We start from the raw sequence: 22,501 nt of genomic DNA, 5'->3' as shown, positions 1-22,501 counted from the left end.
ACGTCAAAAAATCACCACCCATTCTCTGACACTTTAACCGTTAACCTTGGTTCAAACATTTAACATCACACGCACACGCAGTGTATTTCAGATAATTAATGAATTCAGATGTCACAATGATCGTTTACATGGATAAGGAGTCCTACTGAATCAATTACTGCCGTTTATATCTAACTAATGATTGTTTTTGTAAAAGTGTAACGTCGAGCCTCAGCAGCTTTCTCACTCCTTATGTGCTACTGTATAAAACCTGGTTTTGCGCCTGCACTAATTGCTTACGGCCATACCACCCTGAACACGCCCGATCTCGTCTGATCTCGGAAGCTAAGCAGGGTCGGGCCTGGTTAGTACTTGGATGGGAGACCGCCTGGGAATACCAGGTGCTGTAAGCTTTTTCTTTTTCAACTCGAGCTCATTGACTCCGTGGCCTACCGTGGCGTACCGTGACCTGATGTTTACTGCCAACCGCTTTGGAGGATTTAAGCAACATACAAAAACTGACAACGTCTCTCAAAACTATTTTTGTGAAACATGAGGACAGTATAGTGATACTGCCAGCAGGGAGCACCAGAGAGCTGAACCGACAGTTGTACATTTCTTAAACTTTCACCAACACAAACACGCACGCTCACTTCAGATCATGGGAGGACGTCAAAAAATCACCACCCATTCTCTGACACTTTAACCGTTAACCTTGGTTCAAACATTTAACATCACACGCACACGCAGTGTATTTCAGATAATTAATGAATTCAGATGTCACAATGATCGTTTACATGGATAAGGAGTCCTACTGAATCAATTACTGCCGTTTATATCTAACTAATGATTGTTTTTGTAAAAGTGTAACGTCGAGCCTCAGCAGCTTTCTCACTCCTTATGTGCTACTGTATAAAACCTGGTTTTGCGCCTGCACTAATTGCTTACGGCCATACCACCCTGAACACGCCCGATCTCGTCTGATCTCGGAAGCTAAGCAGGGTCGGGCCTGGTTAGTACTTGGATGGGAGACCGCCTGGGAATACCAGGTGCTGTAAGCTTTTTCTTTTTCAACTCGAGCTCATTGACTCCGTGGCCTACCGTGGCGTACCGTGACCTGATGTTTACTGCCAACCGCTTTGGAGGATTTAAGCAACATACAAAAACTGACAACGTCTCTCAAAACTATTTTTGTGAAACATGAGGACAGTATAGTGATACTGCCAGCAGGGAGCACCAGAGAGCTGAACCGACAGTTGTACATTTCTTAAACTTTCACCAACACAAACACGCACGCTCACTTCAGATCATGGGAGGACGTCAAAAAATCACCACCCATTCTCTGACACTTTAACCGTTAACCTTGGTTCAAACATTTAACATCACACGCACACGCAGTGTATTTCAGATAATTAATGAATTCAGATGTCACAATGATCGTTTACATGGATAAGGAGTCCTACTGAATCAATTACTGCCGTTTATATCTAACTAATGATTGTTTTTGTAAAGTGTAACGTCGAGCCTCAGCAGCTTTCTCACTCCTTATGTGCTACTGTATAAAACCTGGTTTTGCGCCTGCACTAATTGCTTACGGCCATACCACCCTGAACACGCCCGATCTCGTCTGATCTCGGAAGCTAAGCAGGGTCGGGCCTGGTTAGTACTTGGATGGGAGACCGCCTGGGAATACCAGGTGCTGTAAGCTTTTCTTTTTCAACTCGAGCTCATTGACTCCGTGGCCTACCGTGGCGTACCGTGACCTGATGTTTACTGCCAACCGCTTTGGAGGATTTAAGCAACATACAAAAACTGACAACGTCTCTCAAAACTATTTTTGTGAAACATGAGGACAGTATAGTGATACTGCCAGCAGGGAGCACCAGAGAGCTGAACCGACAGTTGTACATTTCTTAAACTTTCACCAACACAAACACGCACGCTCACTTCAGATCATGGGAGGACGTCAAAAAATCACCACCCATTCTCTGACACTTTAACCGTTAACCTTGGTTCAAACATTTAACATCACACGCACACGCAGTGTATTTCAGATAATTAATGAATTCAGATGTCACAATGATCGTTTACATGGATAAGGAGTCCTACTGAATCAATTACTGCCGTTTATATCTAACTAATGATTGTTTTTGTAAGAGTGTAACGTCGAGCCTCAGCAGCTTTCTCACTCCTTATGTGCTACTGTATAAAACCTGGTTTTGCGCCTGCACTAATTGCTTACGGCCATACCACCCTGAACACGCCCGATCTCGTCTGATCTCGGAAGCTAAGCAGGGTCGGGCCTGGTTAGTACTTGGATGGGAGACCGCCTGGGAATACCAGGTGCTGTAAGCTTTTTCTTTTTCAACTCGAGCTCATTGACTCCGTGGCCTACCGTGGCGTACCGTGACCTGATGTTTACTGCCAACCGCTTTGGAGGATTTAAGCAACATACAAAAACTGACAACGTCTCTCAAAACTATTTTTGTGAAACATGAGGACAGTATAGTGATACTGCCAGCAGGGAGCACCAGAGAGCTGAACCGACAGTTGTACATTTCTTAAACTTTCACCAACACAAACACGCACGCTCACTTCAGATCATGGGAGGACGTCAAAAAATCACCACCCATTCTCTGACACTTTAACCGTTAACCTTGGTTCAAACATTTAACATCACACGCACACGCAGTGTATTTCAGATAATTAATGAATTCAGATGTCACAATGATCGTTTACATGGATAAGGAGTCCTACTGAATCAATTACTGCCGTTTATATCTAACTAATGATTGTTTTTGTAAAAGTGTAACGTCGAGCCTCAGCAGCTTTCTCACTCCTTATGTGCTACTGTATAAAACCTGGTTTTGCGCCTGCACTAATTGCTTACGGCCATACCACCCTGAACACGCCCGATCTCGTCTGATCTCGGAAGCTAAGCAGGGTCGGGCCTGGTTAGTACTTGGATGGGAGACCGCCTGGGAATACCAGGTGCTGTAAGCTTTTTCTTTTTCAACTCGAGCTCATTGACTCCGTGGCCTACCGTGGCGTACCGTGACCTGATGTTTACTGCCAACCGCTTTGGAGGATTTAAGCAACATACAAAAACTGACAACGTCTCTCAAAACTATTTTTGTGAAACATGAGGACAGTATAGTGATACTGCCAGCAGGGAGCACCAGAGAGCTGAACCGACAGTTGTACATTTCTTAAACTTTCACCAACACAAACACGCACGCTCACTTCAGATCATGGGAGGACGTCAAAAAATCACCACCCATTCTCTGACACTTTAACCGTTAACCTTGGTTCAAACATTTAACATCACACGCACACGCAGTGTATTTCAGATAATTAATGAATTCAGATGTCACAATGATCGTTTACATGGATAAGGAGTCCTACTGAATCAATTACTGCCGTTTATATCTAACTAATGATTGTTTTTGTAAAGTGTAACGTCGAGCCTCAGCAGCTTTCTCACTCCTTATGTGCTACTGTATAAAACCTGGTTTTGCGCCTGCACTAATTGCTTACGGCCATACCACCCTGAACACGCCCGATCTCGTCTGATCTCGGAAGCTAAGCAGGGTCGGGCCTGGTTAGTACTTGGATGGGAGACCGCCTGGGAATACCAGGTGCTGTAAGCTTTTTCTTTTTCAACTCGAGCTCATTGACTCCGTGGCCTACCGTGGCGTACCGTGACCTGATGTTTACTGCCAACCGCTTTGGAGGATTTAAGCAACATACAAAAACTGACAACGTCTCTCAAAACTATTTTTGTGAAACATGAGGACAGTATAGTGATACTGCCAGCAGGGAGCACCAGAGAGCTGAACCGACAGTTGTACATTTCTTAAACTTTCACCAACACAAACACGCACGCTCACTTCAGATCATGGGAGGACGTCAAAAAATCACCACCCATTCTCTGACACTTTAACCGTTAACCTTGGTTCAAACATTTAACATCACACGCACACGCAGTGTATTTCAGATAATTAATGAATTCAGATGTCACAATGATCGTTTACATGGATAAGGAGTCCTACTGAATCAATTACTGCCGTTTATATCTAACTAATGATTGTTTTTGTAAAAGTGTAACGTCGAGCCTCAGCAGCTTTCTCACTCCTTATGTGCTACTGTATAAAACCTGGTTTTGCGCCTGCACTAATTGCTTACGGCCATACCACCCTGAACACGCCCGATCTCGTCTGATCTCGGAAGCTAAGCAGGGTCGGGCCTGGTTAGTACTTGGATGGGAGACCGCCTGGGAATACCAGGTGCTGTAAGCTTTTTCTTTTTCAACTCGAGCTCATTGACTCCGTGGCCTACCGTGGCGTACCGTGACCTGATGTTTACTGCCAACCGCTTTGGAGGATTTAAGCAACATACAAAAACTGACAACGTCTCTCAAAACTATTTTTGTGAAACATGAGGACAGTATAGTGATACTGCCAGCAGGGAGCACCAGAGAGCTGAACCGACAGTTGTACATTTCTTAAACTTTCACCAACACAAACACGCACGCTCACTTCAGATCATGGGAGGACGTCAAAAATCACCACCCATTCTCTGACACTTTAACCGTTAACCTTGGTTCAAACATTTAACATCACACGCACACGCAGTGTATTTCAGATAATTAATGAATTCAGATGTCACAATGATCGTTTACATGGATAAGGAGTCCTACTGAATCAATTACTGCCGTTTATATCTAACTAATGATTGTTTTTGTAAGAGTGTAACGTCGAGCCTCAGCAGCTTTCTCACTCCTTATGTGCTACTGTATAAAACCTGGTTTTGCGCCTGCACTAATTGCTTACGGCCATACCACCCTGAACACGCCCGATCTCGTCTGATCTCGGAAGCTAAGCAGGGTCGGGCCTGGTTAGTACTTGGATGGGAGACCGCCTGGGAATACCAGGTGCTGTAAGCTATTTCTTTTTCAACTCGAGCTCATTGACTCCGTGGCCTACCGTGGCGTACCGTGACCTGATGTTTACTGCCAACCGCTTTGGAGGATTTAAGCAACATACAAAAACTGACAACGTCTCTCAAAACTATTTTTGTGAAACATGAGGACAGTATAGTGATACTGCCAGCAGGGAGCACCAGAGAGCTGAACCGACAGTTGTACATTTCTTAAACTTTCACCAACACAAACACGCACGCTCACTTCAGATCATGGGAGGACGTCAAAAAATCACCACCCATTCTCTGACACTTTAACCGTTAACCTTGGTTCAAACATTTAACATCACACGCACACGCAGTGTATTTCAGATAATTAATGAATTCAGATGTCACAATGATCGTTTACATGGATAAGGAGTCCTACTGAATCAATTACTGCCGTTTATATCTAACTAATGATTGTTTTTGTAAAAGTGTAACGTCGAGCCTCAGCAGCTTTCTCACTCCTTATGTGCTACTGTATAAAACCTGGTTTTGCGCCTGCACTAATTGCTTACGGCCATACCACCCTGAACACGCCCGATCTCGTCTGATCTCGGAAGCTAAGCAGGGTCGGGCCTGGTTAGTACTTGGATGGGAGACCGCCTGGGAATACCAGGTGCTGTAAGCTTTTTCTTTTTCAACTCGAGCTCATTGACTCCGTGGCCTACCGTGGCGTACCGTGACCTGATGTTTACTGCCAACCGCTTTGGAGGATTTAAGCAACATACAAAAACTGACAACGTCTCTCAAAACTATTTTTGTGAAACATGAGGACAGTATAGTGATACTGCCAGCAGGGAGCACCAGAGAGCTGAACCGACAGTTGTACATTTCTTAAACTTTCACCAACACAAACACGCACGCTCACTTCAGATCATGGGAGGACGTCAAAAAATCACCACCCATTCTCTGACACTTTAACCGTTAACCTTGGTTCAAACATTTAACATCACACGCACACGCAGTGTATTTCAGATAATTAATGAATTCAGATGTCACAATGATCGTTTACATGGATAAGGAGTCCTACTGAATCAATTACTGCCGTTTATATCTAACTAATGATTGTTTTTGTAAAAGTGTAACGTCGAGCCTCAGCAGCTTTCTCACTCCTTATGTGCTACTGTATAAAACCTGGTTTTGCGCCTGCACTAATTGCTTACGGCCATACCACCCTGACGCCCCCTACAGTGTCGGAGTACGTAGTGTTTTTTTGGACAGCCGCATGGTAAATTGTTTGTTCTGGTGGAGAGAATTTTGGAGTGTTGCTATCTGGTCTAACAACCAGTTATTTTGTGTTTTTTTTCGTCCCCCGCAGTCATAGACTGTTGGGGGATCGCCCTGAGTTATTATATATATACTTTTCCAGTCGTTTTTGTTTGTTTGCAACGGTGGAGGCGAGAATGATCCGGGGCCTAGCTTCGGCGAAGCCACCGGGCGAAATGAGTGCCGGCGGGCAGCGAGCTGGAGGGACGGTGAATGGAGCAGGACTTGAGGTGGAGGAGGACGGAAAAGCTGGCGGGTTGCGAGGAGGAAGGAGTGTTGCGGAGGAGTCGGGAGGAGAAAGGAGAGAAGGAGAGAGCGGGGAGATGGGAACGGCAAGGCGGCTGGAGGCGGGCAAGAGCAGGTGGCTGGTGGAGAAACAGTGGACGGGATTAAGAAGGTAGAGCGCATGTATGAGAGGAGGCTCACGGTTTGCGTGGAGCAGTGCGGGGACGTTATACCCATAGGAGAATTAATGAAGGCTATGGCGGTCGTGTGCGGAGAAATCAGGGCCTGTAGGGTGCTGGCCCTCGGGAAGCTGGAGGTGACGGTGTGGCGGAGAGAGGGGGAAGGACCGTCTTGCTCGATGGGTTTAAAATAACCCAACACTAGGATTATTGCCAGAGAACTATGTAAGGACGAGCTGGTGGTTTCCTTTCTTACCCTGCCAGCATACATTTCTGATGCGGAAATCCTGGATAAACTAAGTGGGTGGGGAGTCCGGGCGCTTTCGTCCATCAAGAGGAGGATGGGGCCGGGCACCAATATTGCCGATGGTACAAGGATTGTACGGTCAAATTTAATGAGCTCGTGCAATCTGCCATATTCCACTAAATTCAATACCGGCAACGGGTGTTGAATACTTTAGAGTAATCCACGACCGCCAGATGAAGGTTTGCAGGAGCTGTATGCAGGCCGGGCCACATCCTGCGTGAGTGCGCCGGATTTTACCTGCATAATTGTGGATGCCAGGGCCACTACGCTCGGAGTGTGCCACTGGGTGGCAAAGTTGTATGACATGCGAGGAGAGAGAGAGACTGTATACGCCGTGGAAGAAGGCGGAGGTAGGAACGGGCGGCGAGCTGTATGGTGACGAACCGGGGCGCCGGATGACGGTGGTGTGAGGCAACGAGGAGGAGGCCTGGCGCGAGCATGGACCGGGACGGTTCCTCGGGGGGGAGGAATTCCCCACGTTGCTGGTAGAGGAGCTCACCTCGGGCCAGCCTGCGGACCTGAGGGAGGAAGCGGAGCGAGGGGCCGCCGCGGCGGCAGGTAGACAGGAGCGTGAAGTCAGAGGTGAAAGACGGGAAGGGGTAAGGAAATGTTGGGGGATGGGAACGGGGAAAACTGTACTTAATATGACTTGGGGCAATGATGAGGTGGGTGAGAGTGGGGATTTTGTTGATAATACCTGTGCGTGGAGGTGGAGCTCGGGGAGTGATATGGACATGGAGGAGCTACAGGGAGGCGAAAAAAAAGGGCTGTCCGCAAAGCAAAAACGGAGGGGAGTGGGAAGAAGAATAAGAATTGTTAATTTTTTTGATGAAGGTTATTGTGCTAGCTGGCTCTTTTTCGTTGGTTTTCCTTATTTTATTTTTATTATTTATGGCTTTGGTTATTTTTTCCCTGAATGCGAACGTTATGAGAACTGAATATAAAAGAAATGCCATATTGGAAAGAGTTGCGAGCTAGTGGAATTCTGGGGAAAAATCAAGGGGCTGCTGGGAGGGTGCAGTGTGGGAGACTGCTGGGTGGAACGGGGGTGGGAATTGTCTGTACTCTTGGGAGTGAGTAGGAAATATAGAAATTGGAAAATGATCAATATGATCTTTGGATTCGCAAGGAGGGCGATTTTTAACAGACGCGATTTTGCGCTGTATGAAAGGAGAAAGTTGGATGCATGGAGGCTGTTTGTGAATGAATGGAAAAGACACTTACGAATGCTGTATGTTGTGGACGAGGCTTTGTTTGTGAGTATGTTTGTAGAGAGCGCAGGAGTATGTGGTGTGAATGAGAATGGAATTGTATGGATGACTGAGCAGGGCACCGTTTGGGGTTGATTTGGGTGGTTTAAAGGGGGTGGCTTATTTTTGGAGGTGGGAGAGTGGGGGGTTTTTTTGTGGGATTTTGGTTTTGTGTGGTTTTTTCGAATGAGGGGTGGTTTAATTTTGTGGGTAAATGGTCGAGGTTAAAAGAATCTGTGTTTGGCTATTCGGTTTGTGCTTTGGGATTGAGGGGGCGGTTTAATTTCGAGGGTAAGTGTATTCGGGAAAAGATACTGCTTTTGCTGTGTTGTTCTTATTTTAATTTAAAAGAGAAAGTGTGCTTAGTTAATTGTTTGTGCGGTTTCTGAGGGTGGTTTAATTTGTGGGACTGTTTTTCATTTACTTTTATTGATATACGTATAAATGAATGTGTAATTGTATAAAATTGAATCTATTTTTGATAATAAAAAAGAAAAAAAAAAACACGCCCGATCTCGTCTGATCTCGGAAGCTAAGCAGGGTCGGGCCTGGTTAGTACTTGGATGGGAGACCGCCTGGGAATACCAGGTGCTGTAAGCTTTTTCTTTTTCAACTCGAGCTCATTGCCTCCGTGGCCTACCGTGGCGTACCGTGACCTGATGTTTACTGCCAACCGCTTTGGAGGATTTAAGCAACATACAAAAACTGACAACGTCTCTCAAAACTATTTTTGTGAAACATGAGGACAGTATAGTGATACTGCCAGCAGGGAGCACCAGAGAGCTGAAACGACAGTTGTACATTTCTTAAACTTTCACCAACACAAACACGCACGCTCACTTCAGATCATGGGAGGACGTCAAAAAATCACCACCCATTCTCTGACACTTTAACCGTTAACCTTGGTTCAAACATTTAACATCACACGCACACGCAGTGTATTTCAGATAATTAATGAATTCAGATGTCACAATGATCGTTTACATGGATAAGGAGTCCTACTGAATCAATTACTGCCGTTTATATCTAACTAATGATTGTTTTTGTAAAAGTGTAACGTCGAGCCTCAGCAGCTTTCTCACTCCTTATGTGCTACTGTATAAAACCTGGTTTTGCGCCTGCACTAATTGCTTACGGCCATACCACCCTGAACACGCCCGATCTCGTCTGATCTCGGAAGCTAAGCAGGGTCGGGCCTGGTTAGTACTTGGATGGGAGACCGCCTGGGAATACCAGGTGCTGTAAGCTTTTTCTTTTTCAACTCGAGCTCATTGACTCCGTGGCCTACCGTGGCGTACCGTGACCTGATGTTTACTGCCAACCGCTTTGGAGGATTAAGCAACATACAAAAACTGACAACGTCTCTCAAAACTATTTTTGTGAAACATGAGGACAGTATAGTGATACTGCCAGCAGGGAGCACCAGAGAGCTGAACCGACAGTTGTACATTTCTTAAACTTTCACCAACACAAACACGCACGCTCACTTCAGATCATGGGAGGACGTCAAAAAATCACCACCCATTCTCTGACACTTTAACCGTTAACCTTGGTTCAAACATTTAACATCACACGCACACGCAGTGTATTTCAGATAATTAATGAATTCAGATGTCACAATGATCGATTTACATGGATAAGGAGTCCTACTGAATCAATTACTGCCGTTTATATCTAACTAATGATTGTTTTTGTAAAAGTGTAACGTCGAGCCTCAGCAGCTTTCTCACTCCTTATGTGCTACTGTATAAAACCTGGTTTTGCGCCTGCACTAATTGCTTACGGCCATACCACCCTGAACACGCCCGATCTCGTCTGATCTCGGAAGCTAAGCAGGGTCGGGCCTGGTTAGTACTTGGATGGGAGACCGCCTGGGAATACCAGGTGCTGTAAGCTTTTTCTTTTTCAACTCGAGCTCATTGACTCCGTGGCCTACCGTGGCGTACCGTGACCTGATGTTTACTGCCAACCGCTTTGGAGGATTTAAGCAACATACAAAAACTGACAACGTCTCTCAAAACTATTTTTGTGAAACATGAGGACAGTATAGTGATACTGCCAGCAGGGAGCACCAGAGAGCTGAACCGACAGTTGTACATTTCTTAAACTTTCACCAACACAAACACGCACGCTCACTTCAGATCATGGGAGGACGTCAAAAAATCACCACCCATTCTCTGACACTTTAACCGTTAACCTTGGTTCAAACATTTAACATCACACGCACACGCAGTGTATTTCAGATAATTAATGAATTCAGATGTCACAATGATCGTTTACATGGATAAGGAGTCCTACTGAATCAATTACTGCCGTTTATATCTAACTAATGATTGTTTTTGTAAAGAGTGTAACGTCGAGCCTCAGCAGCTTTCTCACTCCTTATGTGCTACTGTATAAAACCTGGTTTTGCGCCTGCACTAATTGCTTACGGCCATACCACCCTGAACACGCCCGATCTCGTCTGATCTCGGAAGCTAAGCAGGGTCGGGCCTGGTTAGTACTTGGATGGGAGACCTCCTCAGAAGCCCAGGTTGCTGTAAGTAGTGACGGGTGTCACCAAAAGAAAAAAAAAAAAAACACGCCCGATCTCGTCTGATCTCGTTCAGGTGCGCAAAGCAGGAAGTGAAGGAAGCAGGAAAAAGTTTGTTGGCAGAGTAGGCTGATACAGCAGCCTGGTGTTTTTCTTCTTGTTGATTTGTAGATTATATTATTTTGACAAAATCGTAATTTAATTATAGTTCTAAATCTCCCCACAGCTTTTTTTGCTGTTTGGGGAGGCTTTCATTTGACGGATGGACCACATGGCAGCAGACAAAGGACCGGAGCAGACAATGCCTAGCAGTGGAGTTGGAGCACTGGAGGAAGAGGGAAGGAATGGGATTGAGAATCGGCCAGAAACGGGAGAAGGACGGCAGAAAGAGTACGGGAAAGAGCTGACAGTGGACGTTGAGGTGGAGGGAACAGCGGTGATTTCCATGATGGATATTCTGCGGGAAGTGGCAGTGCAATGTGGAGTGGTGAGCGGATGCCGTGTGAGAGGGGAAAAAAACTATGAAATCACCATGAAGGATGAGGTGGGAAAGCGCAAGCTCCTGGACGGCGTGCGTGTAAAAGGAGCCTTAGTGCATGGCAGGGAGATTGTGAACAGTGACATGGTGGTGTCATTTATTAACTTGCCTGTTTACATGGAAGATGCAACAATACTGGCAAGGCTGGAGGAGTGGGGTGTGCGGCCAATATCTGTCATCAAACGGCGCAAGTGGCCGGGGACGGAGATTGCGGACGGGACAAGATTTTTAAAAGTCCGCTTTAATGAGCAGGTACGATCGCTCCCGTACTCAACCAAGTTAGAGACACTGAGAGGAGCGGAGTACTTTAGAGTGATACATGATCGACAGGTGCGGGTGTGCCGACTCTGCATCAAGCCAGGACACATCTTCAGGGAGTGCCCTGATTTCAAGTGCTTCAGGTGCCAGAAGACAGGGCATTATGCGCGGGAGTGTGAGGAACGGAACGCAGCGGCGAGGGAGGAGGAGAGAGGAGAACAGATGGAGGATAAAGACGGAGAGAACGATGACGGAAGGGGAGCTGAAGAGGAGACGGGAGGTGAGAACGAGGAAGCGGAAAAAGAACTGGATTGGCGGTATAGATCTGACAGCGGCGACAGTGCTGAGAAGGACGGTGACGAACAGATGATGGAGCAGGGGGGAAAAGCGGAGTACGATGATGTGTCGGAGGCTACAGACGGTGAACGAGGGAGAGCAGAACAACCGGTGGAAAAAATAGATGAGGAGCAAAGACAGGAGGGCAGAGGACGAAAAGGAGGGAAGAAGACAAAAGAACTGGCCGCCAAAAGGAAAGCAGAGGAGGAGAAGACACGGGGAGTGAGAAGTAAAGGACCGCGGTCTGGCATGTGAGTCTTGCTTTGGTTTTTGGTTTAAATATTTTCTTTCTTTTAGCTCTCATGACCACAGTAACTTCTGTTAATGTGAATGGTTTAAGGGACAGGGGCAAACTGAGGTCACTTTTAAATATATATAGAAGTGACATCCTATGCATACAGGAGACAAATTGGGATGACGTAAAAGTTATAGAGGTGAAGGAGGTGTGGGGGGGGGGGATTTATTATAATAACGGGGCTAAGAACGCAAGAGGGGTGGCTATAATGATTAAAAAACATAGGGTAGATGAGATAAAAGAGATATATAAAGATAGGACAGGGAGGATAATAGTCATAGAGTTTAAGTATCAAAATGTGTTGTTTAGACTAATTAATATATATGTTCCGAATATAGAAATAGATAAAAGAATTATAATAGAGGAGCTGAAAGGGCTAGTGATTGGGAGATGTATAATAGTAGGGGATTTTAATACTAAATGTAGCAGGTTAGATATAGGGCAAGGTGTAGTGTTCAGATGGGAAAAGTCGAGGGAGAGCTTGTTAGACATGATGAAGGACAAGAATTTAGTAGATGTGTGGAGAAATGAGAATCCAGAGAGGAGGGAATTCACCAGGAGACAAATGAGGGATGGTGTACTGAAACAAAGCAGGATAGATTTGGTTTTAACACAGGGAGAGAACATAAAACATATAGACCGAATAAGACATGAAATAAATGCACTGAGTGACCACGACGGGGTGAGATTCAGAATTAAAGTAGGGAGAGAGGAGATAGGGGGAGGGATGTGGATTTTGAATGCAGGTTATATTGAAGAGGATGAATATAAACAACAGATTAGGGAGTTATTAGATATGGAGAATGAGAAAATTAAAGAATATGTTGAAGAGAATAGGGCAGATACTCAGATTGGGGAGATATGGGAGAAAGTGAAGAATAAGATTAAATCAATAAGCATTTGGTACAGTAAGAAAAGAAAAGTGAAAATGATGAAGAATGAGAAGGAGTTGAGGGAAAGACTGAGGGTAGAGCTGAGTAAAGCAGAGAATGAAGAAGGTTACAGCATGGAGAATTATATAGAGGTAAAGATGGAACTTCAGAGATATGAGGCAGAGAAATGTAGAGGAGCAATTTTACGGAGCAAAGCTAAATATGCGCTGGAGGGAGAAAGGTGCACAGCGTATTTTCTGGGCCTAGAAAAAAGCAAACAAAGCAGGACATATATACATGAAATCAGGAAAAAGGAGGGGGAGGTAGTAGCAGACTATGTGGCCATACTGGAGAGGGTGCAAGAGTTTTATGGGGAGTTATATCAGAGGGGTGGATTAGAGGAGGACAGTATAGTGGAGGTACTGGATAGTGTAGAAAGCAAGCTGAGTGTGGACGATAGTGAATGGTGTGACAGAGAGATAAGTAGGATGGAGGTGATGGAGGCGATAGAGGGGCTGAAAAGCGGGAAGAGTCCTGGGAGTGATGGGATAGGGATTGAATTTTATAAAGTATATAAGGAGCAGATGGCATCAATTTTAGTAGAGGTATTCAGGGAGACTGAGAAAACAGGGATAGTGCAGGGTAGGATGGTAGAAGGTGTGATTACCTTAGTTTTTAAGAAGAAAGGAAGTAAACTAGACTTGCAGAATTATAGGCCTATAAGTCTGCTAAATGTAGATTACAAAATTCTGGCCAAGGTGTTGGCTAACAGAATAAAACGAGTGATAGGGAATATAATTAAAACATCTCAAAGTTACAGTATACCAGGTAGGGATATAGCTGACACAATAGCGACAGTTAGGGATACAATAGAATTCATGAAGAGAGACGGGGCAGGGGGAATAGTGTTAGCTATAGATTGGAATAAAGCATTTGATAGGGTGGAGCATGAGTTTTTATTTAGATTACTGGTGAGATTTGGATTTGGAGAGAGATTAGTGGGGTGGGTCAGGAGGTTGTACGAGGGTGCAAGGAGCTGTGTCAAAGTAAATGGAGTGCTGACTGACAGATTTTGTCTTGGGAGATCGATAAGGCAGGGATGTCCCCTATCGGCGTTGCTCTATGCCATTTCAGCAGAGCCCCTGGCCTTACTAATTAAAAACGACGCAAGAGTTCAGGGCATACAACTACCATCTGGGAGCATACATACAATAAATCAATATGCAGACGACACAACAATAACGGTGAGGGATGGGAACAGTGTGAAAAGGGTGCTAGAATTGGCAGAGATATATGGGAGAGCGTCGGGCGCGAGAATAAATAAAGAAAAATCCGAAATAATGTATATAGGTAACATAGAGAGAGAGGGAGTAGGTTTAAGGGTGCAGGATAGGTATATTAAAGTGTTGGGCATATATTTAGGTGTTGAAACTAAAGAGGCAACTGAGACAACATGGACAGGAGTTATCAACAAAATAAAAACTGTATGTGGGAGGTGGAAGGCAAGGAAGCTCAGGTTAAAGGGAAAGGTTACAGTGGTTAATAGTTTGCTACTATCAGGCTATGTGTATGTGTTGTCTGTATTAGAAATGCCAATATGGGTTAAGAACGACCTTAACAAAATTGTGTGTGATTTTATATGGGAGGGGAAGGGAGTTAAGATTGCACATGGGACAATGGTGGGAAAAAGGTGTGAAGGAGGGCTGAATTTATTAGATATAGAAACAAAAAAGACAGCATTAAGGATTAAAACGGTGAAGAAATATATTGTGGGAGGATATAAATATGGGTGGAAGGATTTTATGGAGAAATATATGAATGATGTGGGTGGCATAGGACAGTATGTGTGGTACATGGGCCTAAAACAGTCAATGACGATAACCATACCAGAATTTTATAGGGAGGTCTTTGAAGCCTGGAGGAAATTCCTACCTAAGATGCAATATGAATGCGAGAGGATACAACCGTTGGTAAAACTGCCCTGTTTTTAAACGAAAAAATTAAACACAATGGCAAAACATTATATGAGCCCAAATTCATAGAAGGAGGGATTAGACAAATAAAGGACATCATTTATGAGGTCATCCCAGGATTCTTGAGAAACAATTGCATTTATGATCAGGTATGCGAGGTGGAGGGGATGGATAATAGAGAGAAAATAAATAAAATATATGAAAAGATTAAAACCAGTATACCCTTAGAGTGGGCCAGGATCATCCAAAGTGAATGTGTGGTGAAGGGAGAAACAAGTATGCCTGAGCTATATGTGATGGAGAATGGGAAAAAGACTAAAATTGGAGAAATGAGTGTGAAGAAAGTATACAGATGGTTGATAGTGGATGTGATGAAGGAGCCGGCAGCTGAGAAAGTGTGGAGCAGAGTGTTTGTGGGTATGAATGTAAAGAAAATATGGTCAAATATGGGGATAAGGTATAATAGTATAGAGTGTGAGAACAACGATTTCTTGATCAGACACAATAGGATTTATACAAACGTGGTGCTAAATAAGATTAATAATGATGTAAATGTGATGTGTGATGTTTGCAAAAGTGGTCATGAGAGCTTTTTACATTATTTTTTGGACTGTGGGGAGTTAGTTGATTTCTTTGAGTTTTTGAAAGAACTGTTGAAAGAAAACTGGGCTGCTGATTTAGACTTGGAGGGAGGGTGGAGGACATTGTTTTTGTTTGGTACGTTTGAAAAAAGAATAAATGTTAATTTTTGTCTAATGAATTTTGTTTTGAGCCATGCCAGACTCGCGGTCGTCTGCAGGAGGAACTACGCACACTTTGAGGGGCGGAAAGTGAAAATAAAATGTTGTTTAAATCAATAATGAAAAGAGATGTGAACTTAATGTATAAGTATGGAGGAGACAAGGCGGAAAATTTCTTTTTGAGTGGGAGTAAATTAGTCTCTGAAGGGGAGGGAGGGGAGATTGTGTTTAACTGGTGAAAAGACCGGGTCATGCAGATTGAGCTGTATTTTTTGATTTGGCGCAATATTTGTCCTGCCTTCATTGGGATTAATTGATGTGGGGAGGATAAGGGAAGGAGATTAAGTTGGGTTTGTAAAAGTTTTTGTTTCCCCAGAGATGATGTATGTAAATAATACTCTGTTATCGGTTGCTGTAAATGTGTGAACTGGAAAATAATAAAAAAAGATAAAAAAAAAAAGAACACGCCCGATCTCGTCTGATCTCGGAAGCTAAGCAGGGTCGGGCCTGGTTAGTACTTGGATGGGAGACCGCCTGGGAATAGCAGGTGCTGTAAGCTTATTCTTTTTCAACTCGAGCTCATTGCCTCCGTGGCCTACCGTGGCGTACCGTGACCTGATGTTTACTGCCAACCGCTTTGGAGGATTTAAGCAACATACAAAAACTGACAACGTCTCTCAAAACTATTTTTGTGAAACATGAGGACAGTATAGTGATACTGCCAGCAGGGAGCACCAGAGAGCTGAACCGACAGTTGTACATTTCTTAAACTTTCACCAACACAAACACGCACGCTCACTTCAGATCATGGGAGGACGTCAAAAAATCACCACCCATTCTCTGACACTTTAACCTGTTAACCTTGGTTCAAACATTTAACATCACACGCACACGCAGTGTATTTCAGATAATTAATGAATTCAGATGTCACAATGATCGTTTACATGGATAAGGAGTCCTACTGAATCAATTACTGCCGTTTATATCTAACTAATGATTGTTTTTGTAAAAGTGTAACGTCGAGCCTCAGCAGCTTTCTCACTCCTTATGTGCTACTGTATAAAACCTGGTTTTGCGCCTGCACTAAATGCTTACGGCCATACCACCCTGAACACGCCCATTGAGGAAGTGATACGCCCATTGAGGAAGTGTTTGGTGTGCTTGAGTGGTGAGAGGAGGACGGTGTTGGAGCGAGGATTCTTTTGGTGGTAAATCAAGTATTTATAGATATTTTTTTGGTTAGTTTTGCGTCTAGTCGTTTATTCCCCCGACAGCTTGCTGTTTGGGGGAGTATTAGTATACTTTAGTTCGGTTTTTTTTTCGATGTCTCACGCGGTTTCGAAAACTCGAATGGAAGACGGCATGGAACGGAACACGGCTCCTGCTGCGGTGACGGATGGTGGTTGTGTGGCGAAGAGGACATCGGAGGACGTACTAGGCGGGAGACCGGTGACTGCGGAGAGAGCAACAAGAGAGAAGGAGGACAAGGTTGCGGATGGTGGCCCGAGCTACTGCAGGGAGTTGTCTGTGGCTGTGGAGCTTGTGGGAGAGGAGAAAATCCCGATGATGGAGATGCTAAGGGCGATGCAGAGTGTATGTGGATTGGTCTTGGGATGTCGCTACCTCTCATTGAACCAATATGAAGTAACGATGAATCACCCCAACGGGAAGAGGCGATTGTTGGATGGTTTTAGGATAAGGGGGACCAGCGTCGTCGCAAAAGACTTGACTGCAGATGAGATGGTGGTGTCCTTTATGAGTCTACCAGTGTACATTACGGATGAGGAGATTCTGAAGAAGCTTGCGGACTGGGGTGTGGAGGCAGTTTCGCCGATTGCAAGGAGGAAGTGGCCTGGGATGACCATATGTGAGGGTACACGGTTTGTTAAGGTGAAGTTTAACAAGGAAGTACGGTCCTTGCCTTGGTCCACACGTTTTGACACTGAAAAGGGTGCTGAATATTTCCGAGTCATCCATGACAGACAATTAAAGGTGTGTAGATTGTGCATCCAGCCTTGAAATATAGTGAGGGACTGTCCTGACTTCCTCTGTCGGAAGTGCGGGAAGCAGGGACACTATGCAAGGGAGTGTGTGGCTGTGATTAAATGCAGAGAGTGTGGTAATAGAAAGGGAAATTGTGTGTGTAAGGAGGAGCAGGTGGGAGGGGGTGCCCTCTCAGTTGACCCAGACTCAAGGGCTGTATCGTTGGAGAGTGAGGAAAGTGGAGGGGAAGAGAGTGCGGAAGAGGAGATGGAGCACGGGGAGCTGTCTGACGGGGAGACAGTCTTGGACAGTCAGCTACAGGTTGTGCTGAAGGACCCGGGTGTGGGGGGCATGGGGTTGCCCGGGGGGCAAAGCTCTCAAGGAGAGCTTTCCTCTCTACCGGCATCTGGGCACCCTACACCAGCGGAGGGCGTAGCCAAGGTGCCGCGGGGGTCTGGACAGTTGGGGAACGAGGCGGGACATGGCACGGGGGCTAGCCTAGAAGTGGATTTGGTTGTGTCAATGGCCCCGGCATCAGGGGGAGATGGGGGCACAGGGTTGGGGGGGGGCAGGAGCTCTCAAGCGGGGCTCCTCTCTTTACAGGCGCCCGGGTGGCCTACAGTAGAGGAAGATGCAGCCTGGGGGTCTTGTGCTGTGACTATTGAGGCTACAGCCGACGCGTCTCATTGGCGTGGTATGGCGCCTATAATTTCCCCCCCCACACTGGCTGATGGAAGGGAGAGGGAGAATAAGTCTGGGAATGAGGCGTTGGGTGTTTGTAGGGAGAGGGCGCCCAGGGTCAGACGCAGGAGAGGGGTTGATTCCGATGAGGAACAGAGGAACTTGAAAAAGAAAGGGGTACGTAAAAAAAAAAAATGATTTTAACAGTAATACCCACTCTGTGTCTTTTGATTTCAATGGTCACACTCACATCAATTAATATCAACGGTCTTAACAATATGGCGAAGTTTGATGAGGTGTTAATCAATTTTAAATCCGATATTTTAGTGCTGCAGGAAACAAACTGGACACAGGCTAAAATGCCAGAAATCAAGGAGAAATGGAGGGGACTGTTATTCGTCAATTGTGGGACGGCAAGATCGTGTGGTGTGGCAATACTTGTAAAGGAGGATGTGGTTGGGAATGTGAAGGAGGTTCTGAATGATGGGAAGGGGAGGATTTTCACAAGTATTTTGTTAGGAACAGCACTTTAGTCATGGTAACGGAATCAGGGACGTTAGGATTTAGTGTGTAGTGTGGGCATTGTTTTTCCTGCTTGTTAAGACCTGGGCCCTGTACCACGAAGCTCGCTTAGAGGGTTAGCGAGGTATGTTGAGCTCCAAGCCTGGGTTAGTTGTACCACGAAAGTCGATCTCTTTTAGCGTCGCTGTATCACCATGGTGACTTATGCTCGCAACCAAACCTGGTCGGGAGCAGTTTTTCGGCTTAGTCTAGCCGGAGATCGGCTACTTAAATCGGCGTGCGCAGCTTCCTAGCCCCTCCTCTGACAATGGCGTCACCATTTGTGGGTGTTCCCGTGGACCCCGGCGCACTTCTCGTACAGGCGTCTCTCCGGAGACAGAGGGTTTTACGGGACAGAACCGATCCCTTGGCATTGTCTGACGATATTCAGATTTCAGACTTTATTGTCATTGTGCAAACAACGAAATTGGGGTTCTTCATGAGAGATACAGATTCTCATCAGAGGGTGTTCGTTATTTGATCGTCCTTTTGGACCTTATTTAGACAATGATTACTGTTGCGCATTGTGTCTCCGTGACAGTGTGCTAGAGTGGAGGTAGCGCGTCAGTCTTGAGTTTCTGCGTGGGGGGGTCGACTCCCAAGTGATGCAAATTTATGTGAAGCTTAAAAAGTCCTAATTCTCATGCATATGGAATACTTATTCACTAAAGCTTATGGAATTATATTTTTGTGCTTATTTCGAACTTGAACCCATATTTTCAATGCCGTGCTGGCACCACATCTATGGGGGTAAAATGCATGATGATAGACCGGCGAAATTGAACCCCGGTCGCTGGCTTTCGGGTCTTATACCAATCCATTACGCTAGAGCCGCTACCTCTCGGCAGAAAACATGCCATACATTTCTTAAATTGGGTGTATTTAAAGTGAATTCCCTAAATGATAGAATAAGGCAGGATGGACGTTGCTTATGCATTTTTAAATCATCATCATTCTATTTGGATTAATGGCGAACAATTCTGCATTTGGCATAGTTATTTTACAGACAATATGCAGAATATTTTCACTTCTACGCATATAGACTGCTTGATCTATCGTAAAGGTGAGAAAAATGACGCAAAAAAACGCCCCTTTCACGTGAACGCGCACTGAACCTAAAGCGGAAAACCTGGTACTAATTGTACCAGGTTGAATCTACCACTAATTGAATCTAAAGTGAGCTTCGTGGTACCATTTAACTCTGATTGCGAGTTGCGGCTCTGTCGAGCCAGGTTTTCCCAAGAAAGCCTGGGTATGTCCAGCGAGCTTCGTGGTATAGGGCACTGGCAGACCACTCCGACGCAAATGTTTGTTGTGTATGATTAGGGTTAACCTCTCTATATGATTGTTGCGTACATTTGTGATTATCACTGTCTGTATGTCTTCTGTGTGTCATACTGTGTTTGGTTATGACCGTAAAAGATTGTAAATTACTGTAAATACGGAATTTTAATAAAAAAAATAAATAAAAAATAAAAATAAAAAAAAAACACGCCCGATCTCGTCTGAACTCGGAAGCTAAGCAGGGTCGGGCCTGGTTAGTACTTGGATGGGAGACCGCCTGGGAATACCAGGTGCTGTAAGCTTTTTCTTTTTCAACTCGAGCTCATTGACTCCGTGGCGTACCGTGACCTGATGTTTACTGCCAACCGCTTTGGAGGATTTAAGCAACATACAAAAACTGACTACGTCTCTCAAAACTATTTTTGTGAAACATGAGGACAGTATAGTGATACTGCCAGCAGGGAGCACCAGAGAGCTGAACCGACAGTTGTACATTTCTTAAACTTTCACCAACACAAACACGCACGCTCACTTCAGATCATGGGAGGACGTCAAAAAATCACCACCCATTCTCTGACACTTTAACCGTTAACCTTGGTTCAAACATTTAACATCACACGCACACGCAGTGTATTTCAGATAATTAATGAATTCAGATGTCACAATGATCGTTTACATGGATAAGGAGTCCTACTGAATCAATTACTGCCGTTTATATCTAACTAATGATTGTTTTTGTAAAAGTGTAACGTCGAGCCTCAGCAGCTTTCTCACTCCTTATGTGCTACTGTATAAAACCTGGTTTTGCGCCTGCACTAATTGCTTACGGCCATACCACCCTGAACACGCCCGATCTCGTCTGATCTCGGAAGCTAAGCAGGGTCGGGCCTGGTAAGTACTTGGATGGGAGACCGCCTGGGAATACCAGGTGCTGTAAGCTTTTCTTTTTCAACTCGAGCTCATTGACTCCGTGGCGTACCGTGACCTGATGTTTACTGCCAACCGCTTTGGAGGATTTAAGCAACATACAAAAACTGACAACGTCTCTCAAAACTATTTTTGTGAAACATGAGGACAGTATAGTGATACTGCCAGCAGGGAGCACCAGAGAGCTGAACCGACAGTTGTACATTTCTTAAACTTTCACCAACACAAACACGCACGCTCACTTCAGATCATGGGAGGACGTCAAAAAATCACCACCCATTCTCTGACACTTTAACCGTTAACCTTGGTTCAAACATTTAACATCACACGCACACGCAGTGTATTTCAGATAATTAATGAATTCAGATGTCACAATGATCGTTTACATGGATAAGGAGTCCTACTGAATCAATTACTGCCGTTTATATCTAACTAATGATTGTTTTTGTAAAAGTGTAACGTCGAGCCTCAGCAGCTTTCTCACTCCTTATGTGCTACTGTATAAAACCTGGTTTTGCGCCTGCACTAATTGCTTACGGCCATACCACCCTGAACACGCCCATTGAGGAAGTGATACGCCCATTGAGGAAGTGTTTGGTGTGCTTGAGTGGTGAGAGGAGGACGGTGTTGGAGCGAGGATTCTTTTGGTGGTAAATCAAGTATTTATAGATATTTTTTTGGTTAGTTTTGCGTCTAGTCGTTTATTCCCCCGACAGCTTGCTGTTTGGGGGAGTATTAGTATACTTTAGTTCGGTTTTTTTTCGATGTCTCACGCGGTTTCGAAAACTCGAATGGAAGACGGCATGGAACGGAACACGGCTCCTGCTGCGGTGACGGATGGTGGTTGTGTGGCGAAGAGGACATCGGAGGACGTACTAGGCGGGAGACCGGTGACTGCGGAGAGAGCAACAAGAGAGAAGGAGGACAAGGTTGCGGATGGTGGCCCGAGCTACTGCAGGGAGTTGTCTGTGGCTGTGGAGCTTGTGGGAGAGGAGAAAATCCCGATGATGGAGATGCTAAGGGCGATGCAGAGTGTATGTGGATTGGTCTTGGGATGTCGCTACCTCTCATTGAACCAATATGAAGTAACGATGAATCACCCCAACGGGAAGAGGCGATTGTTGGATGGTTTTAGGATAAGGGGGACCAGCGTCGTCGCAAAAGACTTGACTGCAGATGAGATGGTGGTGTCCTTTATGAGTCTACCAGTGTACATTACGGATGAGGAGATTCTGAAGAAGCTTGCGGACTGGGGTGTGGAGGCAGTTTCGCCGATTGCAAGGAGGAAGTGGCCTGGGATGACCATATGTGAGGGTACACGGTTTGTTAAGGTGAAGTTTAACAAGGAA

At 45.1% G+C, this 22,501-nt stretch overlaps 13 non-coding genes across 13 annotated transcripts; all 13 read left to right on the top strand.

Annotated features, from left to right (window-relative positions):
- The first annotated feature begins 273 nt into the window (after positions 1-273).
- LOC130398259 (5S ribosomal RNA) lies at positions 274-392 on the top strand. The gene has a single exon (XR_008900837.1). It is a non-coding gene; the product is annotated as a 5S ribosomal RNA (ribosomal RNA).
- Positions 393-921: 529 nt separating this feature from the next.
- Positions 922-1,040, top strand: LOC130398258 (5S ribosomal RNA). The gene has a single exon (XR_008900836.1). It is a non-coding gene; the product is annotated as a 5S ribosomal RNA (ribosomal RNA).
- Positions 1,041-1,568: 528 nt separating this feature from the next.
- Positions 1,569-1,687, top strand: LOC130398257 (5S ribosomal RNA). Its single transcript, XR_008900835.1, has one exon. It is a non-coding gene; the product is annotated as a 5S ribosomal RNA (ribosomal RNA).
- A 528-nt stretch (positions 1,688-2,215) lies between these two features.
- On the top strand, positions 2,216-2,334 carry LOC130398256 (5S ribosomal RNA). The gene has a single exon (XR_008900834.1). It is a non-coding gene; the product is annotated as a 5S ribosomal RNA (ribosomal RNA).
- A 529-nt stretch (positions 2,335-2,863) lies between these two features.
- Positions 2,864-2,982, top strand: LOC130398254 (5S ribosomal RNA). Its single transcript, XR_008900833.1, has one exon. It is a non-coding gene; the product is annotated as a 5S ribosomal RNA (ribosomal RNA).
- Positions 2,983-3,510: 528 nt separating this feature from the next.
- Positions 3,511-3,629, top strand: LOC130398253 (5S ribosomal RNA). Its single transcript, XR_008900831.1, has one exon. It is a non-coding gene; the product is annotated as a 5S ribosomal RNA (ribosomal RNA).
- A 529-nt stretch (positions 3,630-4,158) lies between these two features.
- On the top strand, positions 4,159-4,277 carry LOC130398252 (5S ribosomal RNA). Its single transcript, XR_008900830.1, has one exon. It is a non-coding gene; the product is annotated as a 5S ribosomal RNA (ribosomal RNA).
- Positions 4,278-4,805: 528 nt separating this feature from the next.
- On the top strand, positions 4,806-4,924 carry LOC130398250 (5S ribosomal RNA). Its single transcript, XR_008900828.1, has one exon. It is a non-coding gene; the product is annotated as a 5S ribosomal RNA (ribosomal RNA).
- Positions 4,925-5,453: 529 nt separating this feature from the next.
- Positions 5,454-5,572, top strand: LOC130398248 (5S ribosomal RNA). Its single transcript, XR_008900827.1, has one exon. It is a non-coding gene; the product is annotated as a 5S ribosomal RNA (ribosomal RNA).
- A 3,728-nt stretch (positions 5,573-9,300) lies between these two features.
- LOC130398247 (5S ribosomal RNA) lies at positions 9,301-9,419 on the top strand. Its single transcript, XR_008900826.1, has one exon. It is a non-coding gene; the product is annotated as a 5S ribosomal RNA (ribosomal RNA).
- A 529-nt stretch (positions 9,420-9,948) lies between these two features.
- LOC130398246 (5S ribosomal RNA) lies at positions 9,949-10,067 on the top strand. The gene has a single exon (XR_008900825.1). It is a non-coding gene; the product is annotated as a 5S ribosomal RNA (ribosomal RNA).
- Positions 10,068-10,597: 530 nt separating this feature from the next.
- Positions 10,598-10,717, top strand: LOC130394166 (5S ribosomal RNA). The gene has a single exon (XR_008897351.1). It is a non-coding gene; the product is annotated as a 5S ribosomal RNA (ribosomal RNA).
- Positions 10,718-21,046: 10,329 nt separating this feature from the next.
- On the top strand, positions 21,047-21,165 carry LOC130399702 (5S ribosomal RNA). The gene has a single exon (XR_008902204.1). It is a non-coding gene; the product is annotated as a 5S ribosomal RNA (ribosomal RNA).
- The last annotated feature ends 1,336 nt before the right edge of the window (positions 21,166-22,501 follow it).

Source organism: Gadus chalcogrammus, chromosome 12, assembly GCF_026213295.1.
Source record: "Gadus chalcogrammus isolate NIFS_2021 chromosome 12, NIFS_Gcha_1.0, whole genome shotgun sequence".
Taxonomy (NCBI): Eukaryota; Metazoa; Chordata; class Actinopteri; order Gadiformes; family Gadidae; genus Gadus; species Gadus chalcogrammus.
Note: the sequence above shows the minus strand (reverse complement) of the source record. Positions and strands in the feature narration are given on the sequence as shown.